The following is a 20,790-nucleotide window of genomic DNA, read 5'->3' as shown; positions in this document are numbered from 1 at the left end:
GCCTGCAGGTGGCCAGGAGACACGTGAAAAGATGCGCAACGTCGCTCGGCAGCGGGCAGCAGGGAAATGCGAATTAAAACCGCGGTGAGATCGCACCGTCAGGATGGCAACATCAAGGGCACAGGAGTCACAGGTGTGGGGGGATGCGGAGGAAGGGGAGCCTCTTGCACTGTTGGTGGGAACGCGAGCTGGCGCAGCCACTCTGGGAAGCAGGGGGGAGGCTCCTCAACAAGTTAGAAAGAGAAATGCCCTGTGACCCCGGGATGGCAGCACTGGGGATTCACCCGAAGGACACAAAGACACAAAGTTGAAGCGGTACGTGCACCGGGTTGGTTATAGCAGCGCCGCGACAACAGCCCATGGGAAGGGCCCCAGTGTCCACTGACTGATGCACATGGACAAAGAGGAGCTGGGGTGGCCCGGGTGGTTCAGCATTTAGCGCCGCCTTCAGCCAGGGCCTGATCCTGGAGACCCGGGATCGAGTCCCCCTCGGGCTCCCCGCAGGGAGCCTCTTCTCCCTCTGCCTGTGTCTCTGCCTCTCTCTGTGTCTCTCATGAATAAATAAATAAAATCTTTTAAAAAATGAATCTTCAAAGGGGTGCCTGCCTGGGTGGCATAGTCAGTTAAGCCTGCGACTCTTGGTTTCGGTTCAGGTCCTGAACTTGGGTCTGGGGTCCTGGGAGGAGCCCCACCGGCCGACTCTGCTCCCAGGGGGGAGTCTGCTTAAGCTGCTCTCTCCCTCTCCCCCACTCTTTTGCCTGCACGCATGTGTGCTCTCTCTCTCTCTCTCTCTCTCTCTAATATAAATAAGTAAATCTTGAAAAAAAAAAAGACATATTTGGTCTTTGTCATTTCTGGCAGAGCTTTTAAAACCCTTGGAATTTCCTGTGATAAATGAGGTCGACGTTTCTTTTGTTATGCTAATGAGACTACTTTTCCAAAGCCCCTAAGGCAGGGGGTGGTGGCCAGTGGAGTCCTCTGCGGGGTTGTGAGCCCTCAGGTGGGGCCCACCGCCACCTCCCCCCCACCCCACCCCCTGCCTTGAAGCACCAGGGAGGGGAGGGCCCTGGAGGTTTCAGTTCAATCACCAAAGGCCCATGATTTAAGCAGTGGTGACTGCGTAATGACGACTCCCTAAACACCCCAAAGGAGGGGTTCAGAGAGGGCACGCGCAGTGGGGGGGTGGTAGGGGGCGGGAGGCGGGGGCATGGAGGCTCCACACCCTTTACCCCCCCTTGCCCCATGTGTCTCTCCCGGGTGGCTGTTCCCAAGTTATATCCTGTATAAACAACAAGCTGGTGACCTAGTGAGTAAAACGTTCATCTGAGTCCCATGAGCTGCTCTAGCAAATCAATCAAACCCAAGGAGGGGGGGCGTTGGAACCCCCAATCCATAGCCAGTTGGTGGGTCAGAAGATGAGGGACAGGATCAGAAAAATGTCCCCCTGTGGCCCAGAAGGCTCACCTACAGCCCGCACAGCTCGGAGGAGATCAAGCCCGTCTGGAGCCGGGTTCTCACAGGGTCCCTGACTGCCTGCGGGTCTCACTGATGCTTAATATCGAACTGGGCGATAAATACCACAGAAATTCCTCAAAAGCAGTTTCATTAGTAGAAATTTGAAGAACACCTAACGCTCCCTGTGCGTCCGCTCTGCCTTGAGCAACCGAAGTGGCAGGTGACAAGCTGGACTGGCAATGGACTTCCAAGGTGGGGAGGGGGGCAGGGGGGCAGTCTTGTAGGGCTGAGCCCGCCACCTGCCTGATCGGGATGGGATGCTATCTCCAGGTCAGAACCGAGTGAGGTGGTAGGACACGCAGCTGGGGCCCCAGAGTTAGCTGCTGCGGGTGGCGGGGACCCCACAGTGGAATTGGGTGCAGAATCTTGTCATGCCCACGTCCACTTCCTCGAGGCCTCTGGCCGGTGACCTCCACCTGCACGGCCGGTCCCAGGACCCACAGCTCTCACAGATAGTTCCAGGAGGCCACCTCGTCTTCATCTTCCCCCTCTTCGCCTCCCTCTGTCTCTTGCCCGCCCTAGATCCGTCACCTTTTCAGAAAGCCGTAAACCATGGGTTCCCTCAATTCACCAGTCACCAGTCTCAGGCCCTGGCAAAGCCTTGAACTTGAGGAGCAGGGAGCAAACTCCGTAAGCAGGCTCCTGGGAGGGATAGTGAAAGGCAGAAACCCCACTTCAATCTTTTGTTTCCCGGACCTGAGTATTCTCTCTTGGGAAGAGAGTTGCATATTTTTGGTCCATGATTCAGTGCATGTATGACATTCTTTTTAAAGATTTTATTTATGTATTTAGAGAGGAAGAGAGAGAAAGCGTGAGTCGGGGGAGAGGCAGAGGGAGAAGGAGAGAGAGAATCTCAAGTAGACTCTGCGCTGAGTGTGGAGCCCGATGTGGGGCTTGATCCCGTGACCCCGAAGTCGTGACCCAAGTTGAAATCAAGAGTCAGGGGCTCAACCAACTGAGCTACCCGGGCACCTTTCAGTGCATGTATGACATCCTGAAGGACAGCACCCCCACCCCCCACCCCCAGGGTGCTTCTCTGAGCTGGCATCTTAGCTGAACCATTAATAGTTCCTTCTATCATTCTATTAGGCAGCTGCTTCCAGGTGACACTGTACACGCAGAACCCGTGGATCTCAGGGCCATGCGCCCACTGCCAGGCCTCTCCGCCATAAATCGGTTGCTTGAGCCGAAGCCCTACGCGCTGGTGGTGGTGCTGTGGGCAGGGAACGCAAACGCCGATCCGGCCTGGGCATCAGTTCCAGAAAGGACAAATTGCTGCCCCTTCCAGATAAAGGGGATCCGAGGAAATCCATCGGTCACCAATGTCCCCCAGTGTCCCTGGGGCACCTGCATTGTAGACCACTTTCAGTACCAACTGTCTTAGCCTACGTTCCCTCAAAAGCCAGAGCCTGAGATGACAGCTTACAGGCAGATGGCTCATTTTGTGAAAGGAACCCAAGGAGCCGTGGACGGAGGCCGGAATGGTGTGCAGAGGAAGGGGGAGAGCCACGTAGACGCGCCCTGGGAAGGTCATCACTTGGGCGGTTCATCCCACTGGGCACCACCCTGAAAGCCGAGTAGGACGCGACCAGAAATAGAACAGTGCCCTTGCTTGGGGAGCGGGGGAGATAACATTTATCCTTCCCCCATGGTCGAGGGGTCAAGGGGTGCCCTTGTAACAATTCTAATCAAGACTCAGGGCTCACGATTCTAGTTCACCCTTTTGAGCTCCTTACGTGGGGTGAGTGCTTTCTAAATAAAGGACCACCTTGGTCCTCCGTAGGCCCCTTAGAGGAAGGGGAGGCAGGGAAGCCCCGGGGCAGAGACCTAGCCCGGGTGAGGTGCTGTCGGGGGGCTCCTGCCCCAGGTGGCTGTTCCGGCAACAGCCAAGGTCAACCAGGGGCTGAGAGGTGGTGAGGCCCAGGGAGGGGCGGGGAGGCAGGGCTAGAGGAGCCGGGGGCAAGATGGACACAAAATATTACACTGTTAACCTGATTAATCATCCAATGTAACACTCAAATATCTTTCATTTTATTATATTTTATTTGATGTAGTAAAATATTAATGCATAATATGTATGATGTATAATCTAATAAGGTATAAGATTTTACTATATTTGGAAATGATTTATGGTTAGGTTTTCTCACTTGGCTAAGATTTTTGGCTATGCCCAAAGACTGCTAAGACCCTGACCGCGTAAGTGTATTAAACATGTAGCTGAATACTTCAAAAGGCAAAATTATAAGAATCTTTTCAAAACAAATTTTTTTTTTTTTTTTTTTTACTGCAGAACCACGTTTATTTAACGTGGGATGTGGGTACCTGACATGAATGTGGGGAAAGGCCTCCAAGAAGACCGAGGACCTAGGGCCTCGGAAGCCTCGCAGTTGTCCCACGGTGGGAGGAGTGGGACTATAAAGTACATTTCTGAACCTGCTCTGATCACAGCTGTCTTGCTGACTCGGGTCCTACGCGTCTCTTCACGCTATCCTTGGCCAAGGCCATCCTCCACCATCCAGACGTCCCGCATCTCTCGTATGGAGTTCTCCACTAGCCTCTCCGCGAGTCGGCTTCGCCCACGCAGCAGCCAGGGGACCTCTCTACAATAGAAATGCATCACATCTCTGTCCCCTCAACCCCTTCCCTGTTACTGGATTGTCAGTGCCCTAGTGTGAAGGACAAGATTCCTAACAAATCCTAAAGTCCCACAGGGGTGGGCCCTGCTTGTCTCTCCAGCCTCATCTGTCCGTCGTCCCCCGACTTCGGCACCAGCCACACCGCCTGGGTCAACCGCTCCTCACCACCTTCGCCCTGTCTCTTCCTTCTGCCTTCATGCCTTTCCCCTTGACCCTCATCACCTTGAACTCCTATTTGCTCTACTGGGGTCGGCCCCGATTATCACTTCATCTGGGAGCTGTCCCGGGTCTCTTCCTCACCCTCCACCACCACCCTCATTGGGTGCTCTTGGCTCCCTGACCTTTCAGTAACGAGGATGATTGCTTGGTCTCTCTTTTTCCAAACCCCTAGCACTGAGTGACCAGCACTTGGTAAGGGCTCAGCGGTGTCCCGAAGGGATGGGTAAGGGCGTGGGTGACTGAAGGACGCCGTGGGTCTCCTCTGCCCCGAGGTCCCGCTCACGCTCAAGCACGGGGCTTACTTACAGGAAAGGCACCCACCGGCGGAGCTGCTATGCCGCACCTGGGCGATGCCCGCTGGTGCCAGGGACAGGACTAGCCTCAGGCCATAGGCTTCCCCTGTCCCTCCAGCCCTCAGGACCCAGAGCCCTCGTCCCCACTCTGTGGGCAGCTGCCAGCTTGCATCTGCGGGTCTGCAGCCTGTGGGACCCGGTGGCCCTCACCCACTGCTGGGTGAGTGGCATGAAGACTCCTTTCCCAGGAGAGCGGGGAGACAGGCGATGTCCTCAGAATCGCCCAGAAAGGTTGTTTCCAATGTGCTGCTCGTGGTACAAATTTAAAGGGCATCACATCTAAGGCGGGTGGCGAGGGCCTTTCTTTTTCATCGTGATCATGTATTCATTTCCCCCTAAAAATAAAAAATGTCCTTGCCCGCTAGGAACCTCCAGCCTGGGAGGACAGGGAAGCAGGATAAAGCATCTTCCCAGAAAACAAGGCACTTGTGGTCTGAGGATAAGAAACTCACGCAGGCAAAACCAGTGCTCCGTTTACTTATTATTCCTTCCACCAACAGCGAACACCTATCACGTGTGGGGCCCCGCTTGGCACCAGGGCTCAGAGCCGCAGGACCATCCGCAGGGCGCATAGTGAGGCGCATGGGCTCTGGAGCTGACTGCCTGGGTCCCATTCCTGGTTCTGCTTTTTTTAAAATATATTTTTAAATTTAAAAAAAAAATTTTTTGGGGGGCTATGTAAACTTGGGCAAGTCTTTTAACCCCTCTGTGGGTTTTCTTTGAGTTGGGACTACTGATGCTACCGATCCACAGGCCCATCACCAGGACTGCGTCACCTCTGAGAAGTGCCTAGGACGGCACCCGGGGGAAGTTGGCCTGCCCCAAGTTGCTGTCCCTGCTGATGGTCAGTCCCCTCTCCCTGTTTCCCACAGCGCCGATCATTTGTAACTCCTCCCCCGCGGCCTCTGCACCTTCTTCTCAAGATTTTCATAAGGGGATCCCCGGGTGGCTCAGCGGTTGGGCACCTGCCTTGGGCTCGGGCCATGACCCCGGGGTCCTGGAATCGAGTCCCCCATCAGGCTCCCTGCAGGGAGCCTGCTTCTCTCTCTGCCTGTGTCTCATCTCTCTGTGTGTCTGTCACGAATAAATAAATAAATAAAATCTTAAAAAAAGAAAAAAGAAAAGAAACAAGGAGAGACAGGACAAAGATATGTGTGCTTTTTATTAAAAGAAATAAAAGGGGATCCCTGGGTGGCACAGCGGTTTGGTGCCTGCCTTTGGCCCAGGGCGGGATCCTGGAGACCCGGGATCGAATCCCACGTCGGGCTCCTGGTGCATGGAGCCTGCTTCTCCCTCTGCCTGTGTCTCTGCCTCTCTCTCTCTGTGTGTGTGACTATCATAAATAAATAAAAATTTAACAAAAAAAAAAAAAAAAGATTTTCGTTAAGTGATCTCCCCTGCCTTCTCTGCGTATTTAGGAATCTGGGTCTGGGGTGGAGCCAATCAAAGCACCAACCTTCATCCCCCGTTTTCTTTTCTGTGTAGCACTTACTGCTTCTGCACTTGTGAGCTTGCCTATTGCCTTTCTCTCGGGCCAGAAGGCGAGGCCTAGAGAGGAGAGGCTGTCTCACTCGCCCCTGTGTTCCCAGGGCCTGCTATGGCTCCATAAATCTTTATTGGATGAGTTTGTAGAATGATGAGCTGTAGGGAGACTGCCCAGGGTCACTGGGTGGGGGTCGAGGTGGGGTGCGGGGACGGTTTGGCAATGCCAGACAGCGAGAGGTTGTGCAAGAGGCCACTCTTAAGTCACGCACACACAGGCACACCTGTCCTCAAGGAGAACCTCAGAGGCCCTAAATCTCTTTTCCAGGAAGCAGAGTATTTCCTGGACCACAGCCTCGTGTGCCCTCCTGCCCCCGGCCCAGAGTGGGCTCGTGGCTCCACATCAGTCTGAAGAATCAGCAACCAGACGTCGGATCTGTCGGTGTCTACAAGTCAGGGCCCATTCTAGGACCATCAGTTTCTTTTTTTTATTTTTATTTTTATTTTATTTTTTTTAGGACCATCAGTTTCTTAGTGGCCATTCCTGAGCCACCTGAGTCTTGGAAGAATCTTTGAAATGAAGAATGTGTGTGTGAGTGTGTGTGTCCAGGCCTTTTCTTTCTGGGGCAATTTTACTTCTTGGACCAGACCTTCCCCTGATATGCAGCGGGAGGTAGTGTGAAGGGCTCTCTCTGCGTTTCTCTGCAAGCACAACCCCCTCCATGAAAGATCAGATATTCAAAAAGTATAGTAAATATTCTCTCCCCCCCCCACTGTGGGGAACAGGGAGGATGGATTTCCTGGCTTATCCTACTGAGCAGACTGCTGTACCTGCCAGCCTTCTGAATCTCTACATTTCTGAGCTGCAGTGTCTTCAGGAGACACATTCAGACCCAACTTGCTTTTTTCCAAACTCACAGACTGTGGAGGAGTGGCCGAAAAGTCCGGCAGAAACAGCACATCCATCATATGAGCCTGTAACGTAGTTTGTTGACTGGAGATTTCGTTGAGCCCTAATTTATAATCTAAGCCTTTAAAACACTTAATCCCAAACAATTTATGTTCATTCTTCTTGAAAATGGAATATCACCGCCAAGTCTTTTTTAATTGACCTTGTTTCCATAACTTTCTGCAAATGTTTTAAGTTTCACCTGGGCCTGGTTGAAATTTAAATGGACTCAGGTGTTAAGTCTCAGCCAGTAGGTGGCAGCAAGTTTGAACTTGGCCTGGAAACTGGATTTTCTCTTTCTTTCTTTCTTTCTTTCTTTCTTTCTTTCTTTCTTTCTTTCTTTCTTTCTTTCTTTCTTTCTTTCTTTCTTTCTTTCTTTCCTTTCTTTCTTTCTTTCTTTCTTTCTTTCTTTCTTTCTTTCTTTCTTTCTTTCTTTCTTTCTTTTTTAACTGCAGGAAATTTAGATTTAATGGAATTTGCTCTATAATACACACAGTAAGAAGGCATGATTATAGGTCAACAAGGCCATAAATTTCAAGCCAAGGAAAACCATGTATATTTAATTGTTCAGTGAAATAAACCCAATCAGAAAATATGGATTTTAATTTAACTTCCTTGCATATATCTTGTTTTTTTTTTTAATTTTTTTTTACTGGAGTTCAATTTGCCAACATATAGAATAACACCCAGTGCTCATCCCATCAAGTGCCCCCCTCAGTGCCCGTCACCCAGTCACCCCAAACCCTTGCCCACCTCCCTTTCCACTATCCCTTGGTCGTTTCCCAGAGTTAGGTGTCTCTCATGTTCTGTCTCCCTTTCTGATATTTCCCACTCGTTTTTTCTCCTTTCCCCTTTATTCCTTTTCACTATTTTTTATATTCCCCAAATGAATGAGACCATAGAATGTTTGTCCTTCTCCGATTGACTTACTTCACTCAGCATAATCCCCTCCAGGTCCATCCATGTTGAAGCAAATGGTGGGTATTTGTCGTTTCTGATGCCTGAGGAATATCCCACTGTATGCATAGACGACAGCTTCTCTATCCATTCATTTGTCGATGGACACTGAGGCTCCTTCCACAGTTTGGCTATCGTGGCCATTGCTGCTATAAACATCGGGGTGCAGGTGTCCCTGCGTTTCATTGCATCTGTATCTTTGGGGTAAATCCCCAACAGTGCAATTGCTGGGTCGTAGGGCAGGTCTATTTTTAACTCTTTGAGGAACCTCCACACAGTTTTCCAGAGTGGCTGCCCAGGATCCGGCGCTCCCCCCAGATTTTCTTGTCTGATGTAGCTCAAGGTGAGCCAGGGCACAGTGAAGGCTCAGGCAGACAGCCTGGGTAAAAGCAGGAACCCCATGTGGCCTCCACTTATCATCTCTTTTTCTTTTTTTAAAATTTATTTGTTCATGAGAGACACAGAGAGAGGTAGAGACACAGGCAGAGGGAGAAGCAGGCTCCCTGCAGGGGATTCTGGTGCGGGACTCGATCCCAGGACCCCGGGGTCACTCCTGAGCCCAAGGCAGACGCTCAACCACTGAGACACCCAGGCGCCACCCCCCCTCCCCGCCCCCAGTCATCATCTTGATGAGCATCTTTTCAAGTCCACTCACGTCTCTGTATTCGAGGGCATTTATCAAGCAATATAAACGAATGTCCACTTCGTGCCGGGGAGGGTGCTGGTGGCAGAGAGAGCAGGTCCCTGCCTCGCTGAAGGTATGTCTCAGCGTGATTACTCAGCCCATCACCCCCGTGCGGACGGTCCCTAACTGATTTTTAAAAGCAGATGTAGGGATCCCTGGATGGCGCAGCGGTTTGGCGTCTGCTTTTGGCCCAGGGCGCGATCCTGGAGACCCGGGATCGAGTCCCATGTCAGGCTCCCGGTGCATGGAGCCTGCTTCTCCCTCTGCCTGTGTCTCTGCCTGTCTCTCTCTCTCTCTCTCTCTCTCTCTGTGACTATCATAAATAAATAAAAATTTAAAAAAAGCAGATGTATTGAGGTGCCAAGCGAAGGTGGTACGGGGTGGTGGGCAAGGCATTCTCGTCTCAGAGCGCCTGGCAGATCCAAATGAATAGTCACCAAGGATGAAAAGCAGGTTCCTGCGCCTCACTAGGGTGAGTTCTGCACCAATGAGGAGAAGAAAATTTAGTTTCTGGAAGTTTCGATCGTGTCTTAGAAATGAACACATTTTTATGACACCCTGGGCTCCGAGTTGGTTAATGAGCAGTGAGTGTGGATGTACCTGGAAAACGTTTGATGGGGTGGTAGGAACTTGTCCCGGCTTAGACGTCACCTTTAGGGTTTATGTAGCTTGGGATTTAGAAGTGAGGCTGCCTTCCCGTCAGGCAGCTTCCTGTTCCCTTGTGTTTCCTCAGGCAGGAGGGGAGCTCGGTGTCCCCCTCGGTGACATCGGGGGCTGAGCCAGCCCGGGTCGTGCTCCCACTGTGTGCGATGCTACTGGACCATCCCAAGCCCAGCTGATGGCCCAGCATGGACGGCTAATGGGGTGGTTTTCAGGTTGCCAGGGGCTCGTTAGGAGCAGCAGGGCCTTAGCCATGGCAGTGGGAGCAGGCGGGTGGGCGTGCGGAGGGCCAGGCAGCAAGCGCAGGGTTGGGGGCTGGGGTCCCTGTGTTCAGAGCAGTACTGGGAGATGGGACCTCGGACTGGAGCCAGCTCAGCTATCCCAACGTTTTCTTTGATAATAAGAATCACACAGGATGAGGGGGTGGGCTGTGCTCATTAAATATACAGATAACTGGGTCTCTCCTCCAGAGACTCAGATGCAGTGGGTCTGAGGTGTGAGTTCCTTTATCTCTCACAGTCTCCCAGAGGACACGGATGGGCAGGTCCTTGGACCACACTTGGGGTCACAAGGACTTAAAGTCCCTTTATTCTTTTTTTTTTTTTTAATTTCATTTATTCATGAGAGATACACAGAGAGAGAGAGAGAGAGAGAGAGAGGCAGAGACACAGGCAGAGGGAGAAGCAGGCTCCATGCAGGGAGCCCGATGCGGGACTCGATCCCGGGTCTACAGGGTCACACCCTGGGCCAAAGGCAGATGCTCAACCACTGAGCCACCCAGGGGCCCCTTAAGGCCCTTTCAACTGGAAATTCTACAATGGGTTCATGTCCCTGGAACAACCGTGCTGTGTGTGTTGTAGGGAAAACAACTCAGACACCGCCATTTCCGTAAGCCTGTCCTACGGCAGTCTTGTGCTTGACTCTACATAATCTATCTCATTTAATTCTCTTGACACCCAACCTTGGGACTGTCTTATAGCTCCCACTGTTTGGAAAAATCAAAGTGAGGATCAGAGAGGTTAAGTAACCAAGGTCCAACAGTTAACAGGTGAAGGACTTGAGATTCAAAGTAACATCAGACTGGTCCAATGTTCATAAATGTTTTTAAAAAAGATTTTATGTATTTATTTGAGAGAGAGCACAAGCAGGGGGAGCAGCAGGCCAAGGGACAGGGAGAAGCAAGCTCCCCACTGAGCAGGGACCCCAGGACTTGAGCTCAACCCCAGGACCCTGAGATCATGACCTGAGCCAAAAGCAGATGCTTAACCGACTGAGCCACCCAGGCGTCCCACTCATTCATTTTTTAAAAAGATGCAAATGAGTGGGAAATATCAGAAAGGGAGACAGAACGTGAGAGACTCCTAACTCTGGGAAACGAACTAGGGGTGGTGGAAGGGGAGGTGGGCGGGGGGTGGGGGTGACTGGGTGATGGGCACTGAGGGGGGCACTTGGTGGGATGAGCACTGGGTGTTATGCTATATGTTGGCAAATTGAACACCAATAAAAAATAAATTTTTATTAAAAAAAGATGCAATTATTTACTTATTTAAGGGGGGAGGCACAGAGAGAGAGAGAGAGAGAGAGAGTATCCAAGCGGCCTCCCCGCTGAACGCAGAGCCCGTCGCAGGGTGTCATCTCCCAGCCCTGAGATCAGGACCTGAGCCGAAACCAAGAGTCGGACACTTAACCTCCTGAGCCACCTGGGTGCCCTCCAGTTAAATGAATTCATTAATCTAAAAAGAATTACTAAATCTGTCTATGAGCTCGGCCCCGTATGAGGCATCGGGACATAAGATGAGGAAAACAGACGAGGCACAGGTGCTCGCGGAGCTTAGAGGTTAGCAGGACAAATGACGTTGAAATGGAGAATGACCCCAAGAGTGAACACGGATCCCCAAACTGCCACTTGTCACTGTGCCCATTGCTGCTACCTTGATCTATGTCTCCGTCATCTCTTGCCTATGGGACTGCAGTGGCCCCACTCTTCCCCGGATCTTCATGTGGGCCCCCCTCCTATTACTTCGGGTTCAGCTCTGACGTCACCTGCTCCATGAGGTAGCATGTTGGTGTAGCAGGTAAATGTGAGAACCGTGGCGCCAAGGCCTGGGCCTGCAATCCAGCTCCTGTACTTCCCAGCCCTGTGATTCAGGGCAGGTTACTTCACCTCTTGGGCGGGAGTAGTACCTCCCCCAGAGTTGCTGTGAGGCTCAAACCAGCAAATATGCGTGAAGTTCTTACAGTAGTGTTGTCACAGGGCAAGCAGCCTGGACGCTTCAGCTTCTGTTCGTTCCTGGCCACCTGACCCAGGTGTAGCGCATCCCCTCTTGGCCACAGGTACCATATTGTCCTCTTTTGTTTCCTTCATAGTCCATATTGCCAAACCACTCTTCTGTGTTCGTGTGTGTCTGCACCTCCAGGACCCAACCAGGGAGCCTGAGCATTGTCCTGGAGCGGGGCTCGGGGGCTCGGCACGGCGGAGGTTCTCAATAACTCTTCGCTAAAGGAGGGAAAGACCGAACAGAGAGTCATGGCTCCCATGGGTGTTCTCTAGCCCAGGCCAGGCAGTCAGGATCGGCCCCCTTCTACGGATCCTGACTTTGACCCGACTATGTACTTTATCTGCAGCATGAAAGCTACAGCCTTTGCCATGAAGAGCAGATGATGGCAAGAAATAGACAGGCCTTGTCGGCCTCCCTTGACCTCTTCCTTGAGTAGCTTGAGACTTCCTGGAAAAGCTTTAAGGGCTCTCAGCCCAGAAGTCAAAACTTGAAGAACACGTAGTTATCAATGGTTAGGGCCGGCAGTCTGTCTTGGATCATGTTGGTCCGTGTCATCCCCTTGACATTATATTTAAACATGAATTTTTCTATTTAATAAACAAAAGGGCCCTGAGAGATTCTCTGGAGCCTCGCGCTAACATTAATCATCTTCCCGAGCACATGCTGCCATTTGGGCTGGGGATCTGGCCAAACTTTCCGGGAGGGCTCGGGAAAGGGAGAAGTCCTCATGCACCGGCTAGAATTGCAAACTCATGCTTCAGCTTCTTCGGAGCCAATGATGGAATGAAACAGAAGCATAGCTTTGGCCAAGTCCTTCTTTCAGTATTTTAAGCCTTCCCCCCTAAAATCAGCTGTGTGTCAGGGTCAGCCCCACCTAGGCTGCTAGGACTGTGAAATCAGGAGACCTAAAAATAAAAAATATGTCCCCAGTTTTAGGTGCCTTCGTCATCTGCTAGCTGGTTCCTGCAATCCTAACAGCGAAGGCTGTCTTTCCACGAAGAGACATTTGAGAAGCGAAAAGTCTGTAATTTTCATTTATTCTGAGAGGTGAGATGTTGGCCTCAGACCTTTTAAGCTGAAAGATTTTTTTTTTTTAAGATTTATTTATTTGACAGAGAGAGAGAACAAGCAGGGGGAGCAGTAGGCAGAAGGAGAGGGAGAGGCAGACTCCCCGCCGAGCAGGGAGCCCAACACGGGGCTCGATCATGACCTGGGATCACGACCTGAGCCGAAGGCAGGTGCTTAACCCACGGAGCCATGCAGGTGGCCCAAGGCTGAAAGATTTTGACAGAGAGAAGACAGGAGAAAGGATGGGAGGTGCACAGAGCGGGGAGGTAGGCAACAGGAAAGGGCGCTGAGTCAGTCAGCTATGGCCACGGTAATGCTGTGTAACAAATCATTCAAAGCTCAGTGACATATGTCAAGCATTTATTTCTTGCTCAAGCGTCTGTTGCTCAGCCGGGGTCCAGCACCACCACCCTCCTCGATAAAAAATCAGCCATTGTCCAGGATCCCAAAATTTCTCAAAATTCCCCCTGTAAAAACGAAGGATGGGCAGCCCAGGTGGCTCAGTGGTTTAGCGCCGCCTTCAGCCCAGGGCGTGATCCTGGAGACCTGGGATCAAGTCCCCTGTTGGGCTCCCTACATGGAGCCTGCTTCTCCCCCTGTGTCTCTGCCTCTCTCTCTCTCTCTCTGTCATGAATAAATAAATAAAATCTAAAAAAAAAAAAAAAAAAAAGAGGGGTAAGAGGGCCAGGAACTGGGGTTTCCAACTCACTTTAACGAGATTATCTTTCCCACAAGAAATTCAATAAAAAAGAGTATTTTCATAGTTAATAAGTGTAATTTGTTATTGCCAAGGAAAAAATAAGAAATTGACAGATTGGAACTGACAATAATAGGCCCAAACACATTGTCCCATGTGCCCTGAGTGCACCTGTGCAGAGCCCCCCACCTTTGGCCTTGGTCTTGCATTGCGCAAGCAGCTCGGCACCAGGGGCTGCAGGACACAGTGGCAGCGTTTTTCTTCCTCCGGTGACACTGGTTCTCCAGCCCCGTCGGTGGGGCCAGCATGCCAGCCGCCCATCCCAGCCCCTCATGAATCAGCAGGACCCAGTTCACACTATGGAAGCTCACCCGGTGGGAGAGACAGGGAGGCATGAAAACCCGCCCTGCCCCCAACACCTGGCAGGGGCCACTTGGGGGCGGGTGAAGTCCCAGATGTCTACTAACAAGTCACTAGGGTGTGATGGAGCTTCAGAAAGAAGAAATAGCAACATTGACTTTGCGGTTTTATGAGTGATGAAAACCTGGCGAGCCCACCTGTTTAAAGTATCAGGGGGCAGGGTGGGGAAAAATGATGTAACTACCCCATGGCATCCATTTCCATCTGGGCTTTTGTTCAAACAGTTTGGGGGCTGGTGGTATCATTGGCACCTGTCTGGGTGGACCCTGTGCAGGGCACACTGGAGCATGCAGACGCTCCTGGGCCTGCCCTGCGGGTGCTTTGGATCTAAGGGGGGGGGGGGGACAGGAACAGCAAGCAGGAAGGTTTGCAAATGTGAAGCAATGCTGCACAAAACTGTTCCTGTGAGGGGTCAGATGGTGCAGGTGGGGGTGGAGTGGGGGGGTCAGATGGAGGTGGGTCAGGTGGTGGGGGTCAGATGGTGGAGGTCAGATGGTGGGGGTCAGATGGTGGGAGTCAGATTGTGGAGGTCAGATGGTGGGGGTCAGATGGAGATGGGTCAGGTGGTGGGGAGTCAGATTGTAGAGGGTCAGATAGTGGGAGTCAGATGGCAAGGGGTCAGATGGTAGAGGTCAGACGGTCGGGATCACATGGTGGGGGTCAGATGGAGATGGGTCAGATGGTGAGGAGTCAGATGGTGGAGGCTGGCTGGTGGGGATCAGATGGCAGGGAGTCAGATGGTGGGGGTCAGAGCTTGCTAGAAGACCAGGGCACCTGCTCAGTCCCTATAAGGGGCTCAGTTTTCTATTAGGGACTTTTTCAGATGGGCCCCTGTCCTGCACCTCACTCACCTGTCCCTCCTCTGAAGGGGCCAGTGCATGCGTGTGTCTCAGCTGGGACTTCCTGCTCTGCCCTCATGAGTGGATGTGGCTCTGGGCAGGTTTCTCAACCTCTGTCAACCATAAAATGAGGTTAAGAATACCCCCCTTGGTTCCTGGCCCAAGCCTGAGTCCTGGCCTCCCGTGTCACCCTCTTACTCTCTGAACAGGGTGAGCTTCACCACCCGCTCCACCTTCTCTTTCAACTATCGGTCCCTGGGCTCCATGCAGTCACCCAGCCACTGGGTCCAGCCGATCAGCAGCAGTGCAGCTAGCGTCTGTGCAGGCGCAGGGGGCTCGGGCTCCTGGATCTCTGTATCTGGCTCCAGCAGCTTCCAGGGCAGCTGGGGGTCCAGGGACCAGGCCACAGTGATGGCTGGGGGTCTGGCGGGCATAGGGGGCATCCAGGGCGAGAAGGAGACCAGGCAAGACCTGAATGACCACATGGCCTCCTACCAGGAAAGGGTGAGGAGACTGGAGGCTGATAATCAGAGGCTGGAGATGAAAATCTGGGAACACCTGGAGAGGGAGGGACCCCAGGTCAGAGACTGAGGGCATAACCTCAAGACCATCAAGGACCTGAGGGCTCAGATTTTTGCAAGTGCTGTGGGCAACGCCCGCATCGTTCTGCAGATTGACAATGCCCGGCTTGCTGTTGACGACTTCCGAGTCAAGTATGAGACGGAGCTGGCCATGTGCCAGTCTGTGGAGAGTGACATCCATGGGCTCCGCAAAGTCCTTGATGACACCAATGTCACTCGGCTGCAGCTAGAGACAGAGATCGAGGCTCTCAAGGAGGAGCTGCTCTTCATGAAGAAGAACCATGAGGAGGAAGTAAAGGGCCCACAAAACCAAATTGCCAACTCTGGGTTGATGGTGGGGTTGGATGCTCCCAAATCTCAGGGCCTCCGCAAGATCATGGCAGATATCCGGGCCCAGATGACGAGCTGGCTCAGAAGAACTGGGAGGAGCTGGACAAGTACTGGTCCCAGCAGATGGAGGAGAGTCACCACACAGGCCGCTGAGATCGGAGAAGCTGAGGTGACCCTCACGGAGCTGAGACGTACCGCCCAGTCCTTGGAGATCAACCTGGACTCCATGAGAAACCTGAACAGCCTGTTTGGGGAACAGCCTGAGGGAGGTTGAGACTACGTGCACCACTACGTGATGCAGATGGAGCCGCTCAGTGGGGTCCTGCTGCACCTGGAGTTCAAGCTGTCCCAGACCCGGGCAGAGGGGAGCCCCAGGCCCAGGAGTAGGAGGCCCTGCTGAATGTCAAGGTCAAGCTGGAGGCTGAGCCTGCCACCTATCGTCACCTGTTGGAAGACAGGGAGGACTTCAGTCTTACTGACGCCCTGGACAACAGCAACTCCTTGCAGGCCATCCAGAAGACCACCATCCGCAAGGCCGTGGATGGCAAGGTGGTGTCTGAGACCAATGACACCAAAATTCTGAGGCATTGAGACAGCAAAACAGGGTACCCTTTGAGGAGCAGGAGGCCAATAAAAGGTTCAAAGGTCAACAAAAAAAAGAATATCCCTTTGGGGGCCTCTGGGTGACTCAGTGGTTGAGCCTCTGCCTTTGGCTCAGGTGATGCTCCCTGGTCCTGGGATCGAGTCCAGCATTGGGCTCCCTGCATGGAGCCTGCTTCTCCCTCTGCCTGTATCTCTGCCTCTCTCTGTGTGTCGCTCATGAATAAATAAATAAATAAATAAAATCTTAAAAAAATACCCACCTCAAGGGGCGCCTGTGTGGCTCAGTCAGTTAAGCATCTGACTCTTGGTTTTGGCTCAGGTCATGAGCTCAGGGTTGTGGAATCGAGCCCTGTGACGGGCTCAACGCTCCATGGAGTCTGCTTGGGGTTCTCTCTCCCTCTCCCTTTGCCTCACGCCCCTGCACTGGGCTCACGTGTTCTCTCTCTCAAATAAAAAAAAAAAAAAAAGATTTTATTTACTTGACAGAGAGAGAGAGAAGAGAGCGTGGATAAGCAGGGGGAACAGCAGAGGGAGAGGGAGAAGCAGGCTTCCCATTGAGCAGGGAGCCTGATGTGGGGCTCAAACCCAGGACCCCGGGATCATGACCTGAGCTGAAGGCAGACGATTCATTGACTGAACCATCCAGGTGCCCCATTAAAAAAAAAAAAAAAAAAAAAAAAAGACTCGACCTCAAAGAGCTGTGAAGACAGGAAAGAGACACACACATTGAAACCGCTTTCTGACATGAGCTGAGCAACCAGAGGATCGTGCATTTGATGGAAACAGCACGGGAGATGAGCACATACTTCACGGGCACAGTGGTTTGTGCCCATCTCACAGAGGGCTGGAGAACTAGGCCTGAAGCCACTGCTCTGTGTTGAACGGTACACCCCCTTCCTCAAAGTCATATGTTTTGTTTTGTGTTGTTTTGTTTTTAAAAGATTTTATTTATTTATTCATGAGAGACACAGAGAGAGAGAAGCAGAGACACAGGCAGAGGGAGGAGCAGGCTCCCTGCTGGGAGGCTGATACAGGACTCGATTCCAGGACCCCGGGATGACGCCCTGGGCCGAAGGCAGATGCTCAACCAATGAGCCAGCCAGGCGTCCCTCAAATTCACATGTTGAAGCCTAACCCCCAGGACCTCAGGACGTGACCTTACTCGGAGATGGGGTCATCGCAGACGCCGTCAGCTAGGATGAGGTCACTGGGGTGGGCCCCAACCCACCACGGCTGGCATCTTTACAGGAACGGGAGATCGGGGCACGGGGGCGTGAGCACCAGGGAGCACTGCGTGAGCACAAAGGGAGAGACGGGGGGACGCGTCTACCGGCCGAGGAGCGTCAAAGGCGGCCAGCCGGCCACTGGTATCGGGGAGAGGCTGGAGCAGAGCGCCCCTCGGCCCCAAAAGGGAACCAGCCCCACCAACACCTTGATCTTGGACTTCCAGCCTCTGAATGCTAAGAAAAATTTTCTTTTTTTTATTTTATTTATTTATTCATGAGAGACACAGAGAGAGGCAGAGACACAGGCAGAGGGAGAACCAGGCTCCCTGCGGGGAGCCCGATGCGGGGTCTGGGGTACTCTCCAGAACCTGTGCATGTCCCATGATGCCGCCGGACCGAGGCCACCCCGAGGGGCCTGGCCAGAGGGAGACGGGAGGGGGTGGTGGTGCGGGGGGGCACCATGTAGGCAGGAGCCTCGGGGACAAGGCCAGCGGCTGGTGTCCTACAGGCCAAGGGGCCAAGAGCCGTGGGTGGCGGGGGTGCTCAGAGACTGGAGACGTGACTTCTCCCCTGCACCCCCGAGTTTCCAGAAGTGGAATACAGGCCCCTTGCCTGGTGTTGGCGCCCTGAGGCCCATGTGGGGCGCCGACCCTCCCACTGGAGTGTCCTGTGGTGTCCCCGGGGCCCCCCTGCCCCCTCCCGGGGGTCCAGCACCTGCTATGCACCTGTGCCCGCCTCTGCCCTGGGTGCACGGTGCCACAGCCTGGCCGACCTCTCTGCCCCCACCCCCACCCCCCCGCAGCACCTGCCCGGCGACAGTCCTGGGCCCGGCGATCCGCGGGACACGCTTCCCCTGCCCCGCTGTTCCCTGCGAGTCGGAAATGCTAACTCCAGTGGCCTCTCGTGTTTTCTCGGGCAAGCGTACACCTGGAAGGGCCCAGGAAACACCTGCTGGGGTGGGGCTCGGGGGAGTTCCTCCGCTGGGCTGAACACCCGTCGCTGGCCCATCTCAGTTTATGGGACACCCCCCCCCCCCCCCGCGGCTGGTTCCTTCTCGCAGCTGCTGCTCTGTGCTCCGCGCAGAGGAAACCGGAGCAGCGGAGGGAGGCGGGGTCTGGGAGCAGGTGGAAGGACCCGGCCCAGGCTCTCCGGGCTTCTGGGAGGGCTCTGGGGAGCTTCATCTCCTCTGCCCTGGGCCAGAGGGAGGAGGGCGGCCCTCGGGGCGCTGCACCCACCGTCCTGGAGGCTGAAAGTCCAAGGTTAAGGTGCAGCAGCATCGGGTCCCCCCACCCAGGCCTCTCCATGGCTTGCACCTGGCCACTGCCTGTGCTGATGCACCTGGCGCCTCGTCTCCTCCTCCTCCTCCTCCTCTTCTTTCTTCTTCTTCTTCTTCTTCTTCTTCTTCTTCTTCTTCTTCTTCTTCTTCTTCTTCTTCTTCTTCTTCTTCTTCTTCTTCTTCTTCTTCTTCTTCTCCTCCTTCTCCTCCTCCTCCTCCTCCTCCTCCTCCTCCTCCTCCTCCTCCTCCTCCTCCTCCTCCTCCTTCTTCTTCTTCTTCTTCTTCTTCTTCTTCTTCTTCTTCTTCTTCTTTTTAAAAAGATTTTATGCCTTCGGCCCAGGGTGCGATCCTGGAGTCCCAGGATCAAGTCCCGCGTTGGGCTCCCGGCATGGAGCCTGCTTCTCCCTCCTCCTGTGTCTCTGCCTCAATCTCTCTCTTTCTCTCTCTATCATAAATAAATAAATCTTAAAAAAAAAAAGATTTTGTTTATTCACGAGACACACCGAGAGGCAGAGACTCAGGCAGAGGGAGAAGCAGGCTCCATGCAGGGAGCCCGATGCGGGGCTCCATCCCAGGACGCTCAACCGCTGAGCCACCCAGGTGTCCCTGGTCTGCTCAAAGACAAGGAGGGTACCAGTCAGATGAGATTAGGGTCTCCCCCCCACAAAGGGCCCCATTTTAACGTCATCACCTCGGGAAAGGCCCAGTCTTCAAATCCGGCCGCATTCCGAGGTCCTGGGAGTCAGGACTGCCGCACGTGACCTTGAGGGGGACACACCGCAGTCCCGGCAGGAGGCATGTGGGACACCTGTCCCCAGCGTGCCCTCGCAGCTAGGTGCTGGGACCCGTGGGGAGGGGGCGTGTATTCCTCAGCAGAGGGCCTCCACCTGACCTCGGGCTGCTCCTCCTCCACGCCCCGCGAGTTTTTCGGGCAGTGCCCGCGGCCCGGCTGCACGAGCCCTGGAAGGGCAGGCACTCCGGCTGCTGCCGTCACTAGAGCCCAGTGGGACGGGCCTTGGGAAAACCCACGTAGGGACTGGGAACGGTGGGAGGTCGGGGCGCACCTTCGGTCACAGGCCGTTGATCCTCCTGTGCAAGCTCGGGATCTGGGGAATCCCAGTCCTCTAAGGCGGGGATAGAACCTAGTCGGGGCCTTTATTTTTTGGCTGAGCTTTCCAGATTGGAAAACTCGGGTCATCTCAGCCGGCCTGAGAGCCCCGTGATGGCTGCTGGCGCGGGCCAGCTGGGAAAGGTTGGCTCTTACACGGGGTCACGGGTTGTTCCGATGCAGGAGAGACAACGGGCCCCAGGCCCTGGCCGGCACTCACGGGGCCAGGACACCGCTCGGGGCGGGGCGGGTGGCCTGGTCGGGTGGGCTGGCGTGGAGCTTGCAAGCGCGTCTAAGGAGAGCCTCGTGGAAAGAGGTCTGCTCGTTCAGCCAACCAAGGGCACCGCAAGTCTGGAAGTTGAGGCCAAGCTTTATTCAAGTCACTGGTGTAACGGCTGATAGAGTACAGGTCCCAGGATCATCGCCTATTCGTCCTGGCATGGAGCTAAGTTAGTGGTCTTCAAACCATGCTCTGTGGAACCCAGGGGGTTCCACTAGGACTTCAAGAAAGTGTCTTAAAGCCTCCTTCCTTCAAACAGAACAACACTACCATTACCTCTTTCTTACTTGGGCGGCCGAACAGAACTGCTTGGGGTAAAAATGAGAAGTTTCCTTGTGTTAACATTTAGAAACCTCCAACGAAGTCCCAATCCTTTATTTTAGAGGCAAGGGATATTCGTTCATCAAACATATTTCGCAAACCCCAAGACATGATGCTCTGTGCTAGATTTGGGGGTTGCTTGTTGTTGAAGCAAATTGACATAAAAACCGGCCAAGAAATCCAGAAACCCCAAGTAGATTTCTCCATGCGTTTCTTTGGTATCTTAGCCCATTCAGCTGCTCTCACAAAATATCACACACTGAGAGTCTTAAACAACCAACACTTCTCTCTCACAGTTCTGGAGGC

General features: G+C 53.4%; 1 pseudogene; it reads left to right on the top strand.

Annotated features, from left to right (window-relative positions):
• Nucleotides 1-31: 31 nt before the first annotated feature.
• Nucleotides 32-16,261, top strand: LOC140609703 (keratin, type I cytoskeletal 18-like; annotated as a pseudogene).
• Nucleotides 16,262-20,790: the final 4,529 nt, after the last annotated feature.

This window comes from Canis lupus, chromosome 2 (genome assembly GCF_048164855.1).
Source record: "Canis lupus baileyi chromosome 2, mCanLup2.hap1, whole genome shotgun sequence".
Taxonomy (NCBI): domain Eukaryota; kingdom Metazoa; phylum Chordata; class Mammalia; order Carnivora; family Canidae; genus Canis; species Canis lupus.
Note: the sequence above shows the minus strand (reverse complement) of the source record. Positions and strands in the feature narration are given on the sequence as shown.